This window comes from Podarcis cretensis, assembly GCF_951804945.1.
Source record: "Podarcis cretensis genome assembly, chromosome: 2".
NCBI lineage: Eukaryota > Metazoa > Chordata > Lepidosauria > Squamata > Lacertidae > Podarcis > Podarcis cretensis.
The window spans coordinates 23,285,767-23,303,382 of record NC_137171.1 but is presented as its reverse complement, the minus strand read 5'-3'; the positions used below and the strand labels follow the sequence as shown (position 1 = coordinate 23,303,382).

The 17,616-nt window shown below is 43.6% G+C and overlaps 1 protein-coding gene and 2 long non-coding RNA genes across 5 annotated transcripts in view; 2 read left to right on the top strand and 1 right to left on the bottom strand.

Moving 5' to 3' along the window:
* The window catches only part of LOC307210142, a 225,798-nt gene that overhangs the window by 183,606 nt on the left and 24,576 nt on the right, over nucleotides 1–17,616 (bottom strand). Inside the window, exon 2 of one of the 3 annotated variants that reach the window (XR_013835866.1) lies at nucleotides 10,187–10,278. This is a non-coding gene — a long non-coding RNA (uncharacterized lncRNA). Of the gene's footprint in view, nucleotides 1–10,186; nucleotides 10,766–17,616 lie in introns of those variants that run through there. The other 2 variants (XR_013835867.1, XR_013835868.1) reach the window with 2 other exon arrangements.
* CACNG1 (calcium voltage-gated channel auxiliary subunit gamma 1) overlaps nucleotides 1–17,616 on the top strand; it is a 38,114-nt gene that overhangs the window by 2,062 nt on the left and 18,436 nt on the right. The window lies entirely within an intron of this gene.
* Nucleotides 3,823–10,261, top strand: LOC307210155. The gene is made up of 3 exons (XR_013835882.1): nucleotides 3,823–3,857; nucleotides 6,186–6,310; nucleotides 10,165–10,261. It is a non-coding gene; the product is annotated as an uncharacterized lncRNA (long non-coding RNA).

Here is a 17,616-nt window from a genome sequence, read left to right as displayed (position 1 = left end):
GCTCTAAAGCACGGGTAGGGAACCTCTCCTCCACAGTCCAAACTTGGTCCACCAATTTTGCTTCTGAGGCCATTTTCTCCAAACTATGTCCACCTATTCCACACCTGACATTGTATTATGGGGTTATGGTGAATTCCATTTTGTTGCGTTTATGTACCCCCCCGCCATTCTAAAAGTTTTATGTTTTACTTTATTTTTACTATTATTATTATTCATTGTAAGTCACCCAGAGAACTGGGCAACATACAAACGCCATTGATAAATAAGGCTTCCACTCCCTTTGCGCCTTTGTGAATTCATTTTCTCAATTTGCTGTCTGGAAGGAATGAAGGGCTCTCTAACGTTCAGCTGCATCTGAGCAGCGGTGTCAAAGCAGAATGAATAAAGATGCTATGGTTTCTGGAAACAGAGGCCAAGGAAGCATTGCCCCTGTGGCAGTCTGTGCATGAAGGGAAACGATACCATGCTATGGGAAAATACCGTGAAAAGAGAAACCTAGAGATTTGGGAGTGCGTCAGGAAGTGGGATTTTCAAGCACTGGGTGAGGCGATTGCATGCAAGGAAAAGCTTCCTTTTCCTTTCATGGAAGTGTAGGAAAGGTTATTTCAGCAGGTGTGTGTATCTTTTACCCATGCATCACAAGCTGCTACACCTGCCAAGACTCCCTCTCCTACACAACTATAAAAGGTGCCAAAGCTCTGTCTTCCTTCTGCATCAGGGATTGTAAAGTGTTTTGCTCAGGGCCATGACAACGTAGATACAGGCCTTTACTTAGCCTCTTGAAAGCTGGAACATGTGATCCAATGCTCCTTTTGAAACTGAACAGCACCTTGCGGAGATAGCTGTGACAAAAACAAGAAGCAAAACTCTGTCAGGGATCACCACGCTGCTCCCTCTGCCCCGCCTGCCTGCCTGCCTGCCTGCCTGCCTGCCTTCTTTGGAGCCCAGCCATAGACATTGATATGTTAGCCTTTCAGTAAAATACCGTATTTTTTGCTCTATAAACTCACTTTTTCCCTCCTAAAAAGTAAGGGGAAATGTGTGTGCGTCCTATGGGGCGAATGCAGGCTGCGCAGCTATCCCAGAAGCCAGAACAGCAAGAGGGTTTGCTGCCTTCACTGCGCAGCTCTTGCTGTTTTGGCTTCTGAGATTCAGAATATTTTTTTTCTTGTTTTCCTCCTCCAAAAACTAGGTGCGTCTTGTGGTCTGGTGCATATTATAGAGCGAAAAACACGGTAACCATCATTACATAGAGTACCTATCATCTTGTTTCATTCAGTAATTCGGACCACGGTTTGCATTGCCTTGGGAGGCAGGTAACGCACATCCTATCAATGCGAGGTGTTTATAATTCTGGCAAAATGTATAGATCCAAGGCGCACTCTCCTTTGAAATGTTGCGGCATTTATCATATGAAATTTATTGGTGGGTTTATTATTTATTGCTTTTATAACTTGCTTTCGTGAAAGGGCCCCAAGGAACAACCATTTTGCGCGCATTCAAAGCACGCATGTCTGTGCATGCGCAGGCTGTTTTCAGAAATGGAAGAGGGTGGAACAAGCGTGGAACATGGCAGGGTGCAGTGGGCTTATGTGCGCTCTGCCAACGCACGCAATGACCCAGAATGCAACCCCTGTGCAAATCGAGGGTTGCCTGTACATATAACATTAAAACAATAGCTAACAATATCCTTAAAGGCTAAAACATGTAAAACACAACCCATATATCTCAATAGCAGTCGAGATGGCTGCAGGTAAGCAAGCAAAACAAACCCTACCATTTCAACACCAAACCTCGGCCCTCCCAAAAGCCTGCTAAGAGATGCATTTTAATTAGTCAACAAAATGCCATTAATGTTGCTGAATGATTCACCTGAGACGCAAGGTAATGCTACAGGCAAGGGGCCACCACAGAGAAGGCCCTATCACACCCCCTACTCCTTACTCACTAGTGGGGTGAGGTCATCTGCTGATCTTAATGCCTGGGCGGGTTGATTCAGGGGGAGGCATTCATTCAAGTATTTTGGACCAAGTAAGTCATCATACTTACACTGAACCAGACCCAGAAGGTAATTGCCAACTGGCACAATTCCTTTAAAACAGACTTCTCTTTTCCTACTAGTGCAGGCATAGTCAGCTGATTCAAAACTTCCGGCTCAACTTTCTGCTCCATCAATTGACACACCCTCCTTCCCAACTTATATCTGATGCCTTTTTATGGTCTTTCTTGCCAGGTTTAGAACTGGTCTGGGTGTTGCTGTTTTTATTATTACTACCATTACTATTACCGACCCAGCATCTGACTCAGGCTCCAGTCCTGTGATGTGATTTCTGAAACCTAGAAATTTGTGCCTGAGATTGAGCTAGAGATGGTGGCTTGAGGGAATATCCCACAGCACCTCTTCCTTTTTCTATCGAACTTACGAAGACTACAGCTGGCCTCCAGGAACAAAAGTTCCTACACAGAAATTGACTAATCCATTATTTGCTTAAAATCTGAAGGAGACGGCAGCACCTTACTTGCCAGAAGAAGAAGGGACAGTCAAACAAAACAACCCCTTGCAAGTTGCCCATGTTACCCACTGGCCTGCCAACCATGCTAATTCACAGCACTCATCAATATGTGCCAAGTGGAGGATTAAATATCACCCACCCTAAGAGTGCTCCTTTATAAACTAGATCCCGCCTTCATACTATTCTGGAACACTACAGTCGCATGGTATTGTATAGCAACACAATGATTATTTTTTTTAAGTTATTGTTACTATTTTACAGTTACAAATATTCAACACGGCCTAGGACCCTTGTACCTACAGGACCGCCTCTCCTGGTATGCCCCGCGGAGGACCTTAAGGTCCACAAATAACAACACTTTGGAGTTCCCAAGCCACAAGGTGGTTAGATTGATCTCAACTAGGGCCAGGGCCTTTTCAGTACTGGCCTCGACTTGGTGGAACGCTCTGTCACAAGAGACTAGGGCCCTGCAGGACTTGACATCTTTCCGCAGGGCCTGTAAGACACAGCTGTTCTGCCTGGCCTTTGGTTTGGACTCAGTCTGACCCTTATGTTTCCCTCCCCTTGTGGGTTTGATTTATGGGCTACTATTAAAATGAGGCTGCATTTTAAATTGTATTTTAACCCTTATTTTAATAAACTGGTTGTTTGGGTTGGTTTTGGGTTTTTTTGTTTGTTTCCCCCGCTGTTGTGTTTTATAATAATTTTATTGGTGTTAGCCGCCCTGAGCCCGGCTCTGGCCGGGGAGAGTGGGGTATAAATAAAAATATATTATTATTGTTATTATTAACACAAATTCCAGACACAAAGATCTTCAAAGTTGAGGCGGAATCTCACAGGGCGGTGCCTGTGGGTGCCTCGCCTACTCCTGCCACAAGAGAAAGAGAAGCCGTAGCAGCGGCTTGTGGCGAGAGCTCACAAGCGCTCTGCAAGATCTCACAGGAAGCTGCTGCTTCTGCATGACCCCAGTAAGCGAGGCTTTGGCAGGGTGGCAGTGCCACAGGGGTTGGGGCAGAGGGGTGGAGGAAGGGGCAGCACATTCCTGTTCTGCCTCTGGTGAAATGGGATGGGCCACACCCAGTATAAGAGCACAGCAGTTCCTTTCAGGCTATTTCAATTGTTAGTTCCACGGAAGGGGAAAGAGAGCTGCAGTAAAACATATTTTGTCAAAGCTGAGCACGTTACTGAATCTGGCATTGCATTACGAAATAAATCAAAGTAGAGACATCTGTTTCATTAGGATCTAATAACCTAGCAACAACAAGCACAAAACACACAACCTTGTTTAAAACAACCAACCTTTTGCCTGGAATTATGTGGCCTCTCTAATGTGACCAGGGACTGGTAGGAACTTTAAAAAAAAACCACAACTGTTGAGATAATTGCATGGTTTCCTATTCATGTTTTAACATTGCCTTTTCCATTGTTTGTACGCCTCTGATTAGCAAGAGAAAGCTAGTCAGAAGACAAATTGAAAGCTTGCAATTTGCTGGCTGGAGAGCTAACAGATGATTGCAAAGCTTTCAGCACTTTAATTTAATTTTGCAAAGCACTAGATGCCTTGATAGCACTATAAAAATAATAAAGGATAATCATTGGGAGTAATAAATTACTGCGTCTGCCATTCAGAAGAAATGCGAGAATTTCTGAGAGTCTCAGATGGCAGGAAGCGGGGGGGATGGGGGACCCAGAGTGGTTATTTACAACCCAGTTTAGTAAAATCCCAAGAATGCCCATCAAATCTCTCTACAGACATGCCTCCACCCCCACCCCCCAGTCTCAGTTAGGCACCATAAATTCTAGTCACACTGCTCTGACTTAACTCACAATCTCTATAATTGTCTATTTGTTTGCTGTGCACATTTGAAAGGCAGCAGAGGGGTGTGTATAGCTCAGCTATGTTCTATCTATGCTGGCATATGCTGACATCCATCACCGGCAGCAAATACACTTGGGCTGCACTGGTTATGAATCTGTTTTATTAAGACAGCTGGTTATTTATGGGCTTTAAATTTAACCAGCAACGTGCAGCGGAGGTAGGTCTGTGTGCTTTACCCAAGCTCGCTTTTTGCAGAAAGGGAAAAAGAAAGGACCTATATTTCAGGGAGGCTTTAAGCAAGCGGGTGGTGCTGTGGGTTAAACCACAGAGCCTAGGACTTGCCGATCAGAAGGTCGGCGGTTTGAATCCCCACAACGGGGTGAGCTCCCGTTGCTCGGTCCCTGCTCCTGCCAACCTAGCAGTTCGAAAGCACATCAAAGTGCAAGTAGATAAATAGGTACCGCTTTGGCAGGAAGGTAAAAGGCATTTCCGTGCGCTGCTCTGGTTCGCCAGAAGCGGCTTAGTCATGCTGGCCACATGACCCAGAAGCTGTACGCCGACTCCCTCGGCCAATAAAGCGAGATGAGCGCCGCAACCCCAGAGTCAGCCACGACTGGACCTAATGCTCAGGGGTCCCTTTACCTTTACCTTTATGCTGAAATGTGATGGCAAACCAAACCACTAACAGTACAGTGGTACCTCCGGTTATGAACGCTTCAGGTTACGAGCTCCGCTAACCCGGAAGTAGCTACTCCTGGCTGCAAACACTGCCCCAGGATGCGACCAAAAATCACGCGCTGGAGGTGTGCGTGCAGCGGGAGGCCTCATTAGCAAAAGCACACCTCAGGATAAGAACGGTTTCAGCTTAAGAATGTACTTCCAGAACAAATTAAGTTCGTAACCAGAGGTACCACTGTATATTGTAAACATGTTCTAACAGTAACTTAACCAAGGCCCACCAATATGCATTTTAATAGCAAAGCAAGACACTTAACAGGAAATAAGAGTGTCTTTTAAGAAGGCAACACTCCTTCTCATAGAGAACCTTAATTAAGAAACAATGCAGTTTGTCATCTTGAAATTGCTAGGACGTCCCTATTTTCATTAGAGAAATATGGGGCTGTGCCTATTTTCATCAGACAAACATTGGAGGGTATGCTACTACAGTATTACTAGCGGTAGTAATATAGCATTTCCCTATTTTCACTTGGCAAATGTTCCTTCGATATCAACCCCTTCAATAATGTATTAATCAATACTCAGTTCTAGTGACTATTTGTGAACTTTTCTGTTATTGGGGGCTGGGGGAATGGGTGACTACAGCACTGGCCGTTTGTTCCTTTCCAAGGAAGCAATTTTCCAAATCTCAACTCAAAAGTAAATATTTTGGATGTTCATTTCCCCTCCCCTCAAAAACTTAGGAAACAAGTGAAGTGGAGTTGGATACAACCCAATTGATCTTAACATGGGATCCAGCCTCCCCTTTCCAATTAGAAGTGAGCTGGTAAAATTTCAGGATGCTTCTAGTGGGCTGTTTATTGGCACAATACTAAGTTGCTGAATAACTGAGTTGTTGAACAGCAGAATTATCCCATCACTTTTCTAACTGCAAAAGTGTTGGGAAATTGCCCTGGAAAGTGTGGAATAATAACCACTAGCTGGCAATGCAAACTTCCATGTGAACATTATCAAAATGATTGCTCAATAAACAGGTGATGTTGTATATCCTCAGTGTACATTTTGTGCATACATATCAATATGAATACTCAATGAACAGCCGGTCTGGAAGCTCCTTTCAACAAATCAAAATATGCTCTTTCCAAATGACACTCTTTCTTTCTCCTATTTTCCAGTGGCAATAGCAATTTGCATCCCAACAAATAAAGAGCTCAATAGATACAACCCAGGCTTTTCTGTCCTCAGCCTAGATGCTGTGTAGAAGCTTTAATAGGATGAGCCCCAGCAACAGGAAACCAAGGTGCAGTTTTAGTTCTGTATTCTGACCAGCTTTTATTTCATTAACATGGATGTGTTTTTGTTTTAAAGATTTTGCAACTCGTCCTGAGATCTGCAGATAATAGGCAAGCTAAAAATACTCTAAAATAAATGAATAAATAAAATTTGCTCCCGGGGAAATGAGAAAGGAGGTTTGCACATAGCCATGACTCAGAAATCATCAGCAGTCAATTCTGAAAGAGTCCATAGCTCTACAGCCATAACCTGGGGAACTTTACACAAACAATTCCGTCTGGGCCTCTTGTTTTTCAAACGGCAGCCCCCTCTGTCCAGCCCAAGTTGAAAAATAGATTTTGGTGTGGCAAATAATGTAAGCAAGGTGCATAGAAAGACCCGGTTAATATGTGCAAACCCCTAGAGCTATAGCATAGTAGCTAAGAATCACAGAACTGGAAGGGACCCTGAGGATCACCTGGTCCAAGCAGGGATCGAACTTGCAGCCTTGGCATTATCAGTGCCACGCTCTAACCAACTGAGCTATCCAGAAGGTCACAGACTAAGCAACACGTCAGGAAGCCTTTGAGTCTAGTCTCTGCTGTGAAATCACTACGTGGCCACTTTTTCTCAGCTTCGGTTACTGCATCTACAATATGGGCGGTGCATACTTACCTTACACAGTTGTTGTGAGAATTACAGCTAGAGAATCCATGCAAATCGCTTTGATCATTTGAGAGCACTATAGCGAGATTAAGCATTAAGGAGTGCTTCGAGTTATGATCCATGCATGCCAAGGTGATGCGCGATTAAATGTTGATGTTTCTTAGGAATTCCATGCCTTGAATGGGCTTTGGTATGAGCTCAGTTGAAAAACCGTGGACAGGGATAAAACCACCTCCAGAGACACCAGCTGTGTAGCTTTCTTGCACCATTTTCAAATCATGGCCAGCATATATATATATATATATATATATATACACACACACACAAACACAAACACAAACACACACCCTATCTACAGACAGAAGTGTCTCAGCACTGGTGACTGATCTACAAGTGTCCTGCTCATGTGGATCTTTCTCTGAGACCCAGCTTGCCAATTTCCATGCATACACCAAGGCCCTGTACAAATCACAGTCCCATGCACTAACTAAATAGGCAATAAAACAAGTGACAAGATACCAGCCCAGTATAAAAGGATTTGCACAACTGGTTCAAATAACTGCAGAGATCGTACTCTGTCTGCCTTTCATCCTCTGACAACTCGCTACACAAAATAGGATCAGTAAAGGCTCTGTGATTCGTTTAGCCATGTAAACTTGGATAATATTCCTAGTGGCAACAAAGAACAACAGTGTATGGAAAGTTTTCATCCATTAAGAAATATATTCCCTATCGGGGGCATAACACAACAAGCATTTTTTTAAAACATCATTTTTAGCACTGGTAGAAACTGAAGTGTCTTCATTCTGATGAGCGATAAGCGATTCTGTTCAAGAAGATAGTATTCCCAAGTGCAGTGAGTCACACTGAAAGTGTCTTCATAACAAAAGCAGGTTTATTCTACGACTATTTTTCTAAACCAATCAGTCAGGCATTCAGGATTGTTCTGCTCATTTTGCCAGAACAAATGCAAATGCATAATAACCCTGTTAATGCTCATGATGGAGCAATGTTTGCCTGCCCTAGTCTTAAACTGTAGGCTTCACTCCTTAACTTCAGAATGTGGGAACCTGGCCCTGATACATTGCAGCTTCCAGTGAACTATAATATTATTGACTGGCAAGATTAAGAGACTGCATGGTAATGTAAGTAGAAGGTAAAGGTACCCCTGACCATTAGGTCCAGTCGCGGACGACTCTGGGGTTGCAGCGCTCATCTCGCTTTATAGGCCGAGGGAGCAGGCGTACAGCATCTGGGTCATGTGGCCAGCATGACTAAGCCACTCCTGGCGAACCAGAGCATCGCACAGAAATGCCATTTACCTTCCCATCGCAGTGGTACCTATTTATCTACGTGCACTGGCATGCTTTCAAACTGCTAGGTGGGCAGGAGCTGGGTCCGAACAATGGGAGCTCACCCCGTCGCAGGGATTCGAACCGCCAACCTTCTGATCAGCAAGCCCTAGACTCTGTAGTTTAGGATTGCACTGAGTAGATACATGTAGGATTGCACTTAGGTTGGTTTCTCCAACAACACACATACCAATAAAAATCTAATTATGATCCTAATTTTGGGACAGTCTCTGTTCCTGAGACTGTAGAGGATGCCTTTGGGGTTTTGAAATGCTGGTGAAGATAATATGTCATGATGCTTTGCTTAGTCTGATAACTAAACGCTATTCATCATAATCATCATCAATTTATTATGGTCAACAGACCAGAAATAAAATACTTTTTCAACTAAGCCCTCTTAAGCAAAGGAAATGGATTTCTGATTTGTGCCATTAAATCCACAATATGATTTTTATTTTATTTTTTGCACTTAGGTATATTGATTTGTTTGCAATACATCTTCCTAAGAACACAGGAGATTTTAACTGTACATTAGGCAACTGAATTTCACTTCCTTTGTGTATGAATTGGCTTTCAAAATGGCTATGCTATTTTAGTAAGCTAAGCAAAGCGTTGCAAAAGTAATGTCATGATAATCAGTCATGATTTCTACAGGCACGAGCTGAAAGCCAAATGGCTGTTTTCAGTGTTATCGTAGGCATGTCTACTCACCGAGTCCCATGGAGCTTACTCCCAAGACAAGCAACAGAGGATCACAGCCTTAAGCTCACACAAAGTCCTTTGCTCAAATGCAGTGGAATTTCACAAGCAGCACTCGCACCCGCTGCCATGCCATACTAAAAGCTACTTTTGAAACTCCACTCTGTTTCAGAAGCAGCAGGTATTACAAGACAGAAGTACTGTTCTTGGGGGACAGAGGGCGGGCTGGTGTGGAGGACTCCCTGGTCCTGAATGGGGTAACTGTGCCCCTGAAGGACCAGGCGCACAGCCTGAGAGTCATTTTGGACTTACAGCTGTCCATGGAGGCACAGGTCAATTCTGTGTCCAGGGCAGCTGTTTACCAGCACCATCTGGTACCCAGGCTGTCTCGCCAGAGTGATGCGTGCTTTAGTTATCTCCCACTTGGACTACTGCAATGCGCTCTATGTGGGGCTACCTTTGAAGGTGACTCGGAAACTACAACTAATCCAGAATGCGGCAGCTAGACTGGTGACGGGGCGGCCGCCGAGACCACATAACACCGGTATTGAAAGACCTACATTGGCTCCCAGTACGTTTCCGAGCACAATTCAAAGTGCTGGTGTTGACCTTTAAAGCCCTAAACGGCCTCGGCCCAGTATACCTGAAGGAGCGTCTCCACCCCCATCATTCAGCCCGGACACGGAGTTCCAGCTCCGAGGGCCTTCTGGCGGTTCCCTCACTGCGAGAAGTGAGGTTACAGGGAACCAGGCAGCGGATCTTCTCGGTAGTGGCGCCCACCCTGTGGAATGCCCTCCCATCAGATGTCAAGGAAATAAGCAACTATCTTACTTTTAAAAGACAACTGAAGGCAGCCATGTTTAGGGAAGTTTTTTTAACGTTTAATGCTGTATTGTGTTTTTAATATTCAGTTGGAAGCCGCCCAGAGTGGCTGGGGAAACCCAGCCAGATGGGTGGGGTATAAATAATAGATGATGATGATGATGATGATGATGATGATGATGCACAGGGAAATAAATGCAGCCTAAGAAAAAACAATAGCATCCTTATTGTTTGACAGAACTAGGAGAATAGGAAGCCAGAACATTAATCCATCTAGCTCAGTTGGATCCTGGCCATTTTACACACATAACACCCCCAATCAAATATTTTCACTTGTCTACAGCCACAGTCTCATCGTATTTTACCTTCGTGTGTGACGAACTGGTCTGCTTCTTACCACCACAAAATGGGTGTCGTCTCCCTTGTTGTAACTGGAAAAGACGATCGAGAAGGGAAACTGTCTAAACGGAAGCAGAATGCTTTGTATTAAGAAATTAAAACCACACGTCTGTTTTGCAAACAGTACTGCTTATTCAGTTACCATAAATCAACCAAAGTACAGAAGATTAAATGTTGTGCTAAAGAACTGCATTGTCTCTAAACCATAATTATTGTACCCACACGAGCAGTAATGCACATGGTAGAGTGCCATCTTGCACTGAATAATTTCCATGTTATTCCATATTAGCAATTAATTACAGTACTTAAAATGCCATTGCTCCATAAGCTAGCTGAAAGAGTATTTATGATGTAAGACACCCAAGAGGATCTTTCCAATCACTTGGAGTTGCCTGAAACAGATGTTGCGCTCTCCTCCTCATAACTTTGTTCTTATAGTCACACAACAACCACTGTTCCCCTAGTCTGACTCATGGGTGCTCAGAACCCAAAACTGGCACAATACTGTCCCATGGTGGAGGAGCACCAGTGTATTCATGAGGGATGATATAACGGTAAAGGTTGTGGCACTCATCTCACTTTGAGGCTGAGGGAGCCGGCGTTTGTCCACAGACAGCTTTCCAGGTCATGACTAAACCGCTTCTGGTGCAACGGAACAACATGACGGAAACCAGAGTGCACAGAAACACTGTTTACCTTCCCATCGCAGTGGTACCTATTTATATACTTGCACTGGCGTGCTTTCAAACTGCTATGTTGTCAGGAGCTGGGACAGAGCAATGGGAGCTCACCCTGTCACAGGGATTCGAACTACCGGCCTTCTGATCAGCAAGCCCAAGAGGCTCAGTGGTTTAGACCACAGCGCCACCCACATCCCATGAGGAATGATGTACCAATAGTGCTCAGGCAAGCCTGGCACTCAAAGGCTCTGCAGGGTGATTAGAGTATGTTAAGCCATCATGTAGGAAAGCAAGGGAGGCGGGGAGAAAATATCCATCCACACATGTCTTTTGGTGCACTTAGGGACCACTAAATCTAGAGTTGCCCTGCCTACAAGTAGGCATGGAAGGAGCAGTCAGTTTCAGATCTCTCAGTTTCTGATTTTTTGAATCTTAAATTCTCCACATTTCTGCAGCAATTTGCATTAAAATGGAATCTCATTAAAATTCATAAGCATCTGTCCAAATACACACATTTTTGTATGCAATTCTGACTAATGTACAATTTTCTTGCAATTTCCCCATATATTATACAGTTTTGTATGTTATTTTCACTATTATATCAATTTTTATGCACACTCCCCCCAATATACGCACTTCTGTAAACATCGTTTGGTTGGAGAACTGCATCCACAAAATTTGGTTAAGTTTCAAAGGCTGGCTGTGTTTCAGTTGTCATATGGTTTCAGAAAGAGCAAATTTGATAATTACCTTTAAATGCAAACTGAGTTGAATTTCCCACCCACCTCCATCCTTACCTGCAAGCAAGAAATCCTGGACAATAATCCAAAGGACACCTCTTTGCTGCAAACTTCATGCATTATTGTAGTGGAAATAAAAGACAGAAAACACTGTAATGCCACCTGTAGTCATTTTCTATGTAATGAAGGTATTACAGAGAACCTGCCTTATTTGTTGCAGCTGTGTGCAAATAAGTCATTGGCCTATTAACAAACAAAATTACTTATTTAAAAAGTGATAGAGCTGTTGTTGAAAAGCTTTCCTCCTTTGCCTCCATGGTAGCAAGCATGCACTGAAAATGTTTAGCTGTCCGTGCAGTGGATTTTTATTATAAGGGAATAATTTGTTTCTGAATTTAATTAGATGCGGAAGTTTTATCTCGTTTGTTACGGCCCAAGGACTGAACAAATAAAACTGCTACTACGTTTTAAGAAGCACAGCATGACAGAACACACACTCCACAAATCATGGGAACACAGAAACTTCCCATCCCTGTTTTTCTTGCAATTTAGGCACAGAATGAACCACTTCTCATTGTGTAACCACAGTGTAACCCTGCCTTACTCCACAGCAAAATTCCCTAGGCAGGTATACTACATATTCTCTGGCATGCATTCCACGAATTAGGACAAATACCAGTAAGAACACATACAATAAATATTTAAAAACAATTAAATAAAGAAAAGAATGCACAACACGCACACTCAGAAGACCATGCTACAACAACCAGTTATTTACTAATTGAAAAAGGTTTTTGCCTGCTGGCGAAACGAAAGCAGATAGTGGGGGCAGCCACCAAGAAGGCCCTGTCTCACATCCTCACCAAACATGCCTGCGAATGTGGCATGATCAAGAGAAAGGCCTCTGCAGAAGATCTCCGAGGCCAGGCAGGCTCATACTGTATAAGGGGATGTGTTTCTTCAGAACGTTCCGCTATAATTTATCGGTGTTGACTCTGCCTTCCTCTTCAGCCCTATCTTTGTCAGAGGGGAAAGTGCTTAGAAGTTGGATTAGTTCTTGCAGGTTTATGAGGATTTGGTTTTGGGGCTCACTAGCTTGGGGAGGAGGTGTGTGATTCCTCAGGCTCAGGACAGGTGGGGGGTCACATGCCTCGTCAAACCCAGAAGGTATAACAGGCCTGTGTGTCCTGGCCAGGCCTGCACGTCCTGCATCCTGTCTAGGCCTCTGCATCCTGACTAGGCCTCTGCATCCTGTCTAGGCCTCTGCATCCTGACTAGGCCTCTGCATCCTGTCTAAGCCTCTGCATCCTGACTAGGCCTCTGCATCCTGACTAGGCCTCTGCATCCTGTCTAAGCCTCTGCATCCTGACTAGGCCTCTGCATCCTGTCTAGGCCTCTGCATCCTGACTAGGCCTCTGCATCCTGTCTAGGCCTCTGCATCCTGACTAGGCCTCTGCATCCTGACTAGGCCTCTGCATCCTGTCTAAGCCTCTGCATCCTGTCTAAGCCTCTGCATCCTGACTAGGCCTCTGCATCCTGTCTAGGCCTCTGCATCCTGACTAGGCCTCTGCATCCTGTCTAAGCCTCTGTGTAGCACCCTGCTTGTGGTTAACGCTTAGCTGGAATGAAATATTCAACGCAGCAATAGAGAAATTAAAATAGTAATTTATTTGTCAGACAAATAAATATGAGGCACAGTGGTATATGGTTACCAAGCTCTGGCCTGGCCTCTTGCCATTCTGGCCAGCACTTATATTTCCTTAATCCAGCCCCCTTGCTCCTCCTGTGGCTGCCTCTGTCCAATCAGCCTGGTTGAAATTCCTATTGGCTGTTTGCTAGAGCCAATCACAAAAGATACACCCATTTCCTTCTTGCCCTTTTATGGAAATCAAAAAGCTATATATTCTTCTATCTATAAATGACAAATAAGTAGTAATATATCTTACATGTGTCTCAACAAGGAATCTTAATTACCAGCTCACCTCTTGCCCTCCTTGCCCTATTGCCTTCCAAAACAGATAATTAATCTTGAATTTTTATCTTATGCATATGTCAAAGATTGAGTTCACATCAACATTGAGATCTCCTTCATTTGAAGGTTTCTAAACAAAAGGCCTGACAACCATATATCAGGAGCGCTCGATTGGCGTCTTCTGTCTGGCAAGGGGCTTGGCTGGTGCCTGACTTAATTTCAGGATAGTTACAACTCTTACAACTATATGAAATAAGAATCTAGCATTTCTTAAATCCTTTGCATAATTATATTTAAGCTAATATATTTAATACATAAATAACCTTTTAAAAGGAAAAGAAATCTTAAAAGGATCTTAGTTTAAGAAACAAACAGCTTTAGAAAAGATTTCCCAAAATGTTCTTTTTCTGCCAGCTAGATGCTTTTTCACTGCTCTTGACCTTTTTTAACCTTAGGAAGAAGATATGGCTCATTTTACTATTTATCCACTCTTAATTTGTAGGGTCAGTGTAACCTTGGCTGTCAGCCTGTAATTCCCTTTTTACGACTTTGAGAATTGTTTTCTGCTATAAATCAGGGGGGCCCCTTGTCTAGGAGTAAAAATATCTTGCCAAGGTTTTTAGGCAACTGGTCTTCTAAGACTGGTCTTTTAAGATACAGGCCCTGATTAAACATATAAGCTTTAATAAAAATGCAGGCTTATGATTAGATGCCTCATCTGCATCCTGACTAGGCCTCTGCATCCTGACTAGGCCTCTGCATCCTGTCTAGGCCTCTGCATCCTGACTAGGCCTCTGCATCCTGGCCTGAACAACTGCGTCCTGGCCCAGATGACATTTGTAGATGTGTGTGTGTTTTCTTTTTTCTTTTTGTGTGTTTTTTCTTTCTTGTTTGTATAGTTTTATTCTGGATTTGATGTTTGTAATTTTTGTTGTAATTTTGCATTGAAAATAAAAAATTTTAAAAAGATGGACTAAAAACAGAATGTAGCTCCAGAACTGTGAGAACCGTTTCTTGTTGCAGAAGCAGATTGTTATACCCAGTGCCAGATTTACGTATAAGCTAAATAAACTATAGCTTAGGGCCCCACTCTCTTGGGGGCCACCAAAAAAATTTAAAGGAAAAAAAACTGGATGTACATTTCCAAAATATAAGATAAAAAAAATAAAACCTACATACAGCAACAGTGTTTTGTGTTGTGTAGGCTGCTATTATGTGAGTAATCAAAATGTAAGTAAACAAAAAAACCGCGATAATTTATTGTTGACAATGGACAGCTGCACATATAAAGGGCCCCATTACCTTCAGTAGCTTAGGGCCTCATCAAACCTAAATCCGGCCCTGGTTATGCCAAGGTATGAGAAACAAGGTATTTCTCTCTTCTATACAGCCCTAAAAAGCACAGGGTCCCAGCCTCTTTCTGCCACTTTATACCTTTCCATCTTCTCTAGAGCAGGAAGAAAAGAAAGCAATAAATGAAGACCTACCAGCGGTAAAAGCCCAAATCTTTCATTACAGGTTACAGGGAACCAGACAGAGGGCCTTCTCGGTAGTGGCGCCCACCCTATGGAACGCCCTCCCTTCAGATGTGAAGGAAATAAGCAGCTATCCTATCTTCAAAAGACATCTGAAGGCAGCCCTGTATTGGGAAGTTTTTAATATTTAATGCTGTATTGTTTTTAACACTCAATTGGGAGCTGCACAGAGTGGCTAGGGAAACTCAGCCAGATGGGCGGGGTATAAATAATAAATTATTATTATTATTATTATTATTATTATTATTATTATTATTATACAAAAAGCAGATCCCGTGTTCAAAGGCCTAGTTCTTGGCCTTTCCTAAAAGCTTTGCCAACTCCTTTAACTGATTGTGGGTTCTATCCAATTAGTGGGTTCTATCCAATTAGTTAGGGACGCAGGTGGCGCTGTGGGTTAAAGCATCAGCGCCTAGGACTTGCCGATCGAAAGGTCGGTGGTTCGAATCCCTGCGGCGGGGTGCGCTCCCGCTGCTCGGTCCCAGCGCCTGCCAGCCTAGCAGTTCGAAAGCACCTCCGGGTGCAAGTAGATAAATAGGGACCGCTTACCAGCGGGAAGGTAAACGGCATTTCCGTGTGCGGCTCTGGCTCGCCAGAGCAGCGATGTCACGCTGGCCACGTGACCCGGAAGTGTCTCCGGACAGCGCTGGCCCCCGGCCTCTTAAGTGAGATGGGCGCACAACCCCAGAGTCTGTCAAGACTGGCCCGTACGGGCAGGGGTACCTTTACCTTTACCTTTACCTATCCAATTAGTGGTACCTCGGGCTAAGTACTTAATTCGTTCTAATTGGTTCTATCCAATTAGTGGTACCTCGGGCTAAGTACTTAATTCGTTCCGGAGGTCCATTCTTAACCTGAAACTGTTCTTAACCTGAAGCACCACTTTAGCTAATGGGGACTCCCGCTGCCGCCGCACTGCTGGAGCACGATTTCTGTTCTCATCCTGAAGCAAAGTTCTTAACCTAAAGCACGATTTCTGGGTTGAGTCTGTAACCTGAAGCGTATGTAACCTGAGGTACCACTGTAAGTCACTTCTGCTCACACATTAGAGCTTTCTCTCCACACACACACACACACACACACACACACACACCAAATTTGCTCAGGGGTTTCCTGCAACCCTCTGGGGCCAGTTGAGGGCAGTGTAGGGGGCACATAGAGGCTGAACAACTTCATTAGATCCAATTTATTATGTCTGTTAAAATTGTAATCACAGTTTTGCAAGTTCGTACTTGCCCACAGACTTCCCCAAAAGGCCTTAAACTGTAAGGACAGGATATCCAAATCCTGTCTGTGAAATCACCCCAGGCTTCAATAATCAACCAGGCCTCAAAACTGTCCTTTTGTCTTCTAAAAATCCAAAACAGCTTTTCTCTGCTCTTCTCTGCTTTTCTCACAAGATGCTGTGGCAAAAGGCAAAATGTTACTTTTAAAGGCTAATGTATAGGCTCTGTCATTGCCAAGAATACTCAGGCCTGAGAAACGAATCTCATCTCATTCGGTTGCAACATCTTGGACATGCTGAACCACCAGGGCTCCTCGACCCACCCCCTCGGCTTCTCATTCCCCCTTTCCTGGGAAGAGTCCAATAGTCCCAAGACAGCTTTCTGTTCATGCTCAGAGGACTCCTGAGGGAGGAGAACGGGGGAGGGAACTGGAAAGGGGTATATATGCTTGTGCACATGACTGTGAACTTCGTGCATGCTTTTTGTGACTTATTACACTTGCTCCTTCTACTAGTTCATGGTGAGGCATCTAATCATAAGCCTGCATTTTTATTAAAGCTTATATGTTTGATCAGGGCCTGTATCTTAAAAAGCTTAATGATTTTCAAATATTTTATGCCAGGCAGAAGACCATGCCTAAAAACCTTGGCAAGATATTTTTACTCCTAGACAAGGGGCCCCCCTGATTTATAGCAGAAAACAATTCTCAAAGTCGTAAAAAGGGAATTACAGGCTGACAGCCAAGGTTACACTGACCCTACAAATTAAGGGTGGATAAATAGTAAAATGAGCCATATCTTCTTCCTAAGGTTAAGAAGGTCAAGAGCAGTGAAAAAGCATCTAGCTGGTAGAAACAGAACATTTTCTGGGAAGACTTTTCAAAAGCTGTTTGTTTCTTAAACTAAGATCCTTTTAAGATTTCTTTTCCTTTTAAAAGTTTATTTATGTATTAAATATATTAGTTTAAATATAATTATGCAAAGGATTTAAGAAATGCTAGATTCTTATTTCATATAGTTGGAAGAGATCACAGGGGCCATCAGGCATCAGCCCCCCCCCCTTGCCAGACAGGAGACGCCATCGAGCACTCCTGATATATGGTTGTCAGGCCTTTTGTTTAGAAACCTTCAAATGAAGGAGATCTCTCAATGTTGATGTGAACTCAATCCTTGACATGCATAAGATAAAAATTCAAGATTAATTATCTGTTTTGGAAGGCAATAGGGCAAGGAGGGCAAGAGGT